General features: G+C 38.9%; 1 pseudogene; it reads left to right on the top strand.

The window, feature by feature from the left end:
* Nucleotides 1–3,945: 3,945 nt before the first annotated feature.
* Nucleotides 3,946–4,192, top strand: LOC114008206 (6-pyruvoyl tetrahydrobiopterin synthase pseudogene; annotated as a pseudogene).
* Nucleotides 4,193–8,282: the final 4,090 nt, after the last annotated feature.

Below are 8,282 nucleotides of genomic sequence, written 5' to 3'. Positions count from 1 at the left end.
GAATTGCAAGTGAGGAGCAACACATTGAACAGATTAGGGAATCGCAGTAAACTATTACATGTATTTGTCTGGATTTCTGGACATTACAGTCACCTAAACAATTTTAACTCAGAAGACTTGAATAATCATGTATTTAAAACCCTGTTAAAATAGTCAACACAAAAAAGACTTACTACTCTATAAAACAGCTCCTGTATTAATGTTTTTCTAATTGATCCTATTTTGCTCTGATCATTAATCTTACCTGCATAGAATGAAAAAAAAAGGATCAGATCCCATAATCTTCTGCTTTCTGTATAAATTCCACAGAATGATTCAGCTCTCTAAAGATATTCAAAAACTTCATGGAAAAATGCTTATTACAGGAAAAAAAAATTGTGTGTGGATTTCAATAATTTTTATACCTAAGTGAATTCATACAGTAATCCCATCTTCCACTAACTTTTTTTTTTTACTCAACTTTATTAATTAATTCACTTATTTATTTATTTTAATTTTTCCAGAGAGGGACAGAGTGAGAAAGAGAGAAAGGGAAAGTGAGAAAGCAAGCCACCATGTCCGGGACTTGAACCACGGTTGAACATATGGGAGTCCAGTGCCCTTAACCACCATGCCACCTGCCGGCCCCGTAACTCTTTGAAGTACTGTCATAGAATGTTCATATTGAACTCAAGAATTAGATCCTAGACTATGCTATTGTTAATACTGATCTGGAAGATAGGATTATTGGGTTCTTTGTCAACTCTACAGCAAATTCAAAGAGAGGTTAGATAAGTACACATGTATTCCAGTCTGTTTTTTCATCAATCAAGGTGATTGAATTAGACTATCTTCAAGGTTCATTTGAGTTCTAACATTTTATGATTCTGCAACTGCTGCTTTAAATGTGCCACTCCACAGCCATAAACAACAGGACTCTGCTTTGCCTATGTTGGACTACACTTATAGGTACTGGAAATAGAAATGTGTGAGTATGCCCTCTTCCACAGCTAAGAGATAGGTTGTCCTCCTCAGTCGGCCTGCTTGGAACAGCCATTTTGTTCTGCCTTTGGCTGGTTGCCTCTTCAGTAATTTCCTGCAGCAAGCTCGGTCCTTATTCCAGCCCACAAAAGGAAAATGAATTCACCCAGCAGTCCTAGGCATCCCTTCGGATGTTGCAGGGACAAGCATGCCAGGCATTTCACTGTTAATTATCAGCAGCCTGGCTGCTATGGCCCCTTGCTGTGCCAATTTGAGAGATGAGACTCTTTACACTGCTTATTAGGCTCAGCTAAATAAATATTACCCAGCATTAGTGTTGTCAGAGATACAGTCTGAATTTAGCTCCCTGGAGTGGCTGTTGGTACCCAAGCTTTTTCCTCCTGTCTCCCTTCCCTTACTGGGCCACATCTAATTTCTTTCTCTCCTCTCTGGACATTTACCTGGATTCTGACATCAGGGGAGTGAAATAATAGCATCCATTTAGCTTTTACTTCTGAGGTTATCAAATGCCTATGCTATTAGTCTTAAGGGCCCCGATATTAATTACTTCCTGCTATTGGGCTCTAATATTGGGTTGTCTAAAAAAGTCTTGATACATCATTGCTTCAAAAAACATGGAAAAAAAATATGTCATGACTTTTTAGACGACCACTAGATTTCAGATTTTTTAACCATGTATTTTGAGGTAGAGTCACCCCCACCCCCCAAACTTAAATTTTGGAAGACTTAAGCCCCTTGGCTGCAGTAATCGGGTTAAAGATATGAACATGATGCTGATAAAGCCAATCATGGTCCAGAAGACATGATTCTAGGATTTGTTTAAGCAATTTGGAAAATAGAAAATATAGCCCCAAAGAGCTATTAGCTATTTTATAACTCTAAAGATAGAAATTACTGAGAATAGGATCAACATATAGTAAACACTAGAAAGAATTAGAGAAAAGAAACTCTCCCCTGGTCAAAACGCTGAAGAGGCTGGACCAAGCTTTACCTGAAGCCACCTCAACCTTGAGTCATACTTCCTTGATTATTTAAGTTCAAGTTGGTAATTCTAATACTTTCATCTTTATTTCTATATTTTATTATATGTGATCTCTTTGATGTGTCTAATTGTAGCAAGTGCAGGTGAAACCCTGACTATTTCCCTTCAGACCTTACCACTGTAATGCTCTCCTGCCTCATTCCAGACAATCCAAAAGTGCTATATAGTAAACACCCCTGTGAGGCAGCCTGTAACTAACGGCTGGCAGGTTTGGGTGGATAAATGCCCCAGCTTTCTTGCTCCTTTGAGAAAATGCTGAGATTCATGTTCTCTGTGGGTGCTCAGAGTTCTCCAGTGGGATTGAGCTTAATTTGCTTGATAATGCATCCTCCTTGGTTGTCTTTATTTCTCTGTCTCACTCTTCAACTTCTCTCCTGTTTATTGGCATCACCTTCTAAGTAAGTTACTTATACTTGAGTCCTTGCATTAACTATGATACCATTTAACAGAGCAGCAAACTAAAACTACATTTGTCCACAGGAATTTATATGCAGTAACATCTAATTATAACAGTAAAAATGTACCACATTGTTTGGCTTCCATAATTTTCACCTTTCCACCCCAAGTAGACTGATGTATACACTGATCATTTTGACATCGCATCACCTAGAAGGAAGCTATGAATTCAAAACATAGTAAGCCAAAGCACTCTTTCATCTACAGGAAAACTTGATCCAAGTCAAGCCAATGGTCACCTCTTCAGAATGACCGACTGGAGAGAAACTGAGGTCAAATAAGGACATTGGCAAGAGAAAACAACAGGCAGTGGAATCAGATGGCCTCGTCCTTGTAGAAGCTATGCACATCCATTTGAAGAGGAGGAAGTTGGATTACAGGAATTGGCTGTAATTCAGTAGGAAGAAGTTGCAGGAGCCAGGAGGCTGAAAGATGTCTGCCATCTGGAGAAATTGGAGGAAGGAGAATTGGAAGTCATGCAGATCAGGGGTGGGAAAGGGAAAGGAGGGAAGGCTATTTGGCAGGGATACTAGGGCGGGGTCAGATTTCTATTCAGTATATATTTCAGCTAACTCTGAAATTCAACTTGCACAGTCTTCAAGTCTTCATTAGTAGTATCAGAAGTAAAAGGAAGTAAGTTTATTTGCAAATCCTAATAAATCTATATTTTGAACTGACATTTAAGAAAGCTGCTTTTAATATGTAAATGTGTTTCACGTGCAATCCTCTAAAACAAAAAAAGAAGAGAAAAGAAAGAAACACTGAATCTCCAAAATCTTCAAGCATTTTTGGAATAAATTTATGATTTTGTTGTTGTTGTTGTTAAAGGTAATGAAAATCGTATCAGGTTTCTCAGGATATAGAACTTCTTGTTGCAGGAGTAAAATGCACTCTAACTCATTACAATACTGGTAGGACCCAGAAGGAAGGGTTAAGATTAGTAGTGCTTACAAGTACAAGCTCTTGAATGAGACTACACGTGTTCCTGGGCAAATTCATCAACCGTGTATTCCTCCATTTCTTTCACTGTATAGTGCAAAAAGCCTGTATCAAAGAGGAATAAGATTATAATACTTAACATAGTGCTTGGAATGTTTTGAAAGCTAAATAACTATCATCCCCATGTTGTTAGTTAATTGGAAAGGCTTTGCAGAATAATTGGAGACAAGGCTGATTAGGATTGGAGTCTTTTGGGCCTGCCCATTGGCCACACCATGGGCAGAGGGAGGCAATGCCTGCTGATGCATGCAGAAGGCTTCTGGGATACCATAAGCGCCTCAGGTTAGTGTGGTCGCCACCAGGTACAACCTGTCCTGCCTAATCTGTAGTGCAAGTCAACGACTGCAGTACAAATCTCTGAGTGATAAAGAAAACTTAAAATTGGGGAATGTAACCATCCAAATGGCCATGGACACAATTATGAAGTTATGATGACAGTACATGGAGAGACTGATCCAGTTACAGAAATGGTTATAAATTTGACCGACCTCAGAAAGCACATGTAGGAGGCAATTTGAAGCCCCTTGATTGTAAGAATCTGGATTGAATGTGCCATACTTTGCAAATATTGTAAGCACAACAGAAAATGTAGCTGTAGATATCTGGGAAAACCTCCAGGAATTTCTTCATGTGGGTGTTCTTTACAAAGTAAAAATATATGAAATTGACAATACTATTATAGTCTATAAAGGAGAAATAGCTCTTAGGGATTAACAGTATAGAAAGACTAGTTTCTTTCCATGTTTGAAAAAGACCTTTATCCCTTTGGAATATTAAGAAGTCACCATATAATTGTTGCACCAGTGTTTCAACATGCCAGATTTATTTAAATCATTGTAAAGCCTGTTTAAGATTTAAATTTGTTTTGCAGCCATACTTGCATTCTGAATATCATTTAGAGGGTCTTTTATTTACAGATTCAAAATAATTTCATTTGCAGAAAAGATGTTTTAGTATGGAATGTTTGAAAGCAAAAAAAAAGCATATATTTTTGTTGTCTTCTTCATTATCTTTTTGTTTTCATTTTTTTCTTGGTGTAATAAAATGCTAAAAATGTTTATGAGACTTACAGTAGCTAACTCTTACAAGAATTAAGATTCATGGGACCAGCAGTTAGCATAATGGCTATGTCACTGAACTCCCATGTAGTCAACAGTGGTTCAAGTCCTGGACCCAATGGCTTAAACTCATGCCAGGTGCGTGTGCGTGTGTGCCCAAGATCCCTAGAGGAGAATGGAGGAGAAGGGATTGCGGTGTGGACATCCCCCTTGGGGCGTGATTTCTCGCTTTCTGTCTCTCTGTCTCTCTCTGATCTCTGGCTAGCGCATGCGGCCTATAGCAAAAACCTCTCCCAAAAAAATAGAATTAGGTTCAGGGGCCAGCATGTGGTGGTGTAGTAGTTAAGGTACTGAACTCCCACGTGGCCGACAATGGTTGAGTCTTGGACCAGGAGGTATGACGCATACACCAGGCACATCTGCATGCATGCCCAAAATCCCAAGAGGAGAAAGGAGAAGGGATTCAGCATGGCCTTCCCTCTTCAGGGGTGATTTCTTTTTCTCTCCATGTCTACAGCAAGGAGACACACTCAACAGCAAAAATCTCTATTAAAAAAAAAAAAATTCAGGTGACCACAATGTTGGAAAACATAGGCAATATATATTTTTTAGTAAACTGAACTTCCTTGATTACTTCTTGTAAAGGCACAAACTTACTCAGTGCAAAGTAGAAACACAACCACCTGAGGCAACGCATTGCAGACACATGGACAAAAAGTGATGGAAATCCTGCTTCAGTGTACATTATTCACGGCAGTTTTGCACAGATTACTAAACTATGAATTGCAAGTGAGGAGCAACACATTGAACAGATTAGGGAATCGCAGTAAACTATTACATGTATTTGTCTGGATTTCTGGACATTACAGTCACCTAAACAATTTTAACTCAGAAGACTTGAATAATCATGTATTTAAAACCCTGTTAAAATAGTCAACACAAAAAAGACTTACTACTCTATAAAACAGCTCCTGTATTAATGTTTTTCTAATTGATCCTATTTTGCTCTGATCATTAATCTTACCTGCATAGAATGAAAAAAAAAGGATCAGATCCCATAATCTTCTGCTTTCTGTATAAATTCCACAGAATGATTCAGCTCTCTAAAGATATTCAAAAACTTCATGGAAAAATGCTTATTACAGGAAAAAAAAATTGTGTGTGGATTTCAATAATTTTTATACCTAAGTGAATTCATACAGTAATCCCATCTTCCACTAACTTTTTTTTTTTACTCAACTTTATTAATTAATTCACTTATTTATTTATTTTAATTTTTCCAGAGAGGGACAGAGTGAGAAAGAGAGAAAGGGAAAGTGAGAAAGCAAGCCACCATGTCCGGGACTTGAACCACGGTTGAACATATGGGAGTCCAGTGCCCTTAACCACCATGCCACCTGCCGGCCCCGTAACTCTTTGAAGTACTGTCATAGAATGTTCATATTGAACTCAAGAATTAGATCCTAGACTATGCTATTGTTAATACTGATCTGGAAGATAGGATTATTGGGTTCTTTGTCAACTCTACAGCAAATTCAAAGAGAGGTTAGATAAGTACACATGTATTCCAGTCTGTTTTTTCATCAATCAAGGTGATTGAATTAGACTATCTTCAAGGTTCATTTGAGTTCTAACATTTTATGATTCTGCAACTGCTGCTTTAAATGTGCCACTCCACAGCCATAAACAACAGGACTCTGCTTTGCCTATGTTGGACTACACTTATAGGTACTGGAAATAGAAATGTGTGAGTATGCCCTCTTCCACAGCTAAGAGATAGGTTGTCCTCCTCAGTCGGCCTGCTTGGAACAGCCATTTTGTTCTGCCTTTGGCTGGTTGCCTCTTCAGTAATTTCCTGCAGCAAGCTCGGTCCTTATTCCAGCCCACAAAAGGAAAATGAATTCACCCAGCAGTCCTAGGCATCCCTTCGGATGTTGCAGGGACAAGCATGCCAGGCATTTCACTGTTAATTATCAGCAGCCTGGCTGCTATGGCCCCTTGCTGTGCCAATTTGAGAGATGAGACTCTTTACACTGCTTATTAGGCTCAGCTAAATAAATATTACCCAGCATTAGTGTTGTCAGAGATACAGTCTGAATTTAGCTCCCTGGAGTGGCTGTTGGTACCCAAGCTTTTTCCTCCTGTCTCCCTTCCCTTACTGGGCCACATCTAATTTCTTTCTCTCCTCTCTGGACATTTACCTGGATTCTGACATCAGGGGAGTGAAATAATAGCATCCATTTAGCTTTTACTTCTGAGGTTATCAAATGCCTATGCTATTAGTCTTAAGGGCCCCGATATTAATTACTTCCTGCTATTGGGCTCTAATATTGGGTTGTCTAAAAAAGTCTTGATACATCATTGCTTCAAAAAACATGGAAAAAAAATATGTCATGACTTTTTAGACGACCACTAGATTTCAGATTTTTTAACCATGTATTTTGAGGTAGAGTCACCCCCACCCCCCAAACTTAAATTTTGGAAGACTTAAGCCCCTTGGCTGCAGTAATCGGGTTAAAGATATGAACATGATGCTGATAAAGCCAATCATGGTCCAGAAGACATGATTCTAGGATTTGTTTAAGCAATTTGGAAAATAGAAAATATAGCCCCAAAGAGCTATTAGCTATTTTATAACTCTAAAGATAGAAATTACTGAGAATAGGATCAACATATAGTAAACACTAGAAAGAATTAGAGAAAAGAAACTCTCCCCTGGTCAAAACGCTGAAGAGGCTGGACCAAGCTTTACCTGAAGCCACCTCAACCTTGAGTCATACTTCCTTGATTATTTAAGTTCAAGTTGGTAATTCTAATACTTTCATCTTTATTTCTATATTTTATTATATGTGATCTCTTTGATGTGTCTAATTGTAGCAAGTGCAGGTGAAACCCTGACTATTTCCCTTCAGACCTTACCACTGTAATGCTCTCCTGCCTCATTCCAGACAATCCAAAAGTGCTATATAGTAAACACCCCTGTGAGGCAGCCTGTAACTAACGGCTGGCAGGTTTGGGTGGATAAATGCCCCAGCTTTCTTGCTCCTTTGAGAAAATGCTGAGATTCATGTTCTCTGTGGGTGCTCAGAGTTCTCCAGTGGGATTGAGCTTAATTTGCTTGATAATGCATCCTCCTTGGTTGTCTTTATTTCTCTGTCTCACTCTTCAACTTCTCTCCTGTTTATTGGCATCACCTTCTAAGTAAGTTACTTATACTTGAGTCCTTGCATTAACTATGATACCATTTAACAGAGCAGCAAACTAAAACTACATTTGTCCACAGGAATTTATATGCAGTAACATCTAATTATAACAGTAAAAATGTACCACATTGTTTGGCTTCCATAATTTTCACCTTTCCACCCCAAGTAGACTGATGTATACACTGATCATTTTGACATCGCATCACCTAGAAGGAAGCTATGAATTCAAAACATAGTAAGCCAAAGCACTCTTTCGATTGGAGTCTTTTGGGCCTGCCCATTGGCCACACCATGGGCAGAGGGAGGCAATGCCTGCTGATGCATGCAGAAGGCTTCTGGGATACCATAAGCGCCTCAGGTTAGTGTGGTCGCCACCAGGTACAACCTGTCCTGCCTAATCTGTAGTGCAAGTCAACGACTGCAGTACAAATCTCTGAGTGATAAAGAAAACTTAAAATTGGGGAATGTAACCATCCAAATGGCCATGGACACAATTATGAAGTTATGATGACAGTACATGGAGAGACTGATCCAGTTACAGAA

The sequence above is a fragment of the Tupaia chinensis genome, unplaced genomic scaffold, assembly GCF_000334495.1.
Source record: "Tupaia chinensis unplaced genomic scaffold, TupChi_1.0 Scaffold000305_1, whole genome shotgun sequence".
Lineage (NCBI taxonomy): Eukaryota > Metazoa > Chordata > Mammalia > Scandentia > Tupaiidae > Tupaia > Tupaia belangeri.
Note: the sequence above shows the minus strand (reverse complement) of the source record. Positions and strands in the feature narration are given on the sequence as shown.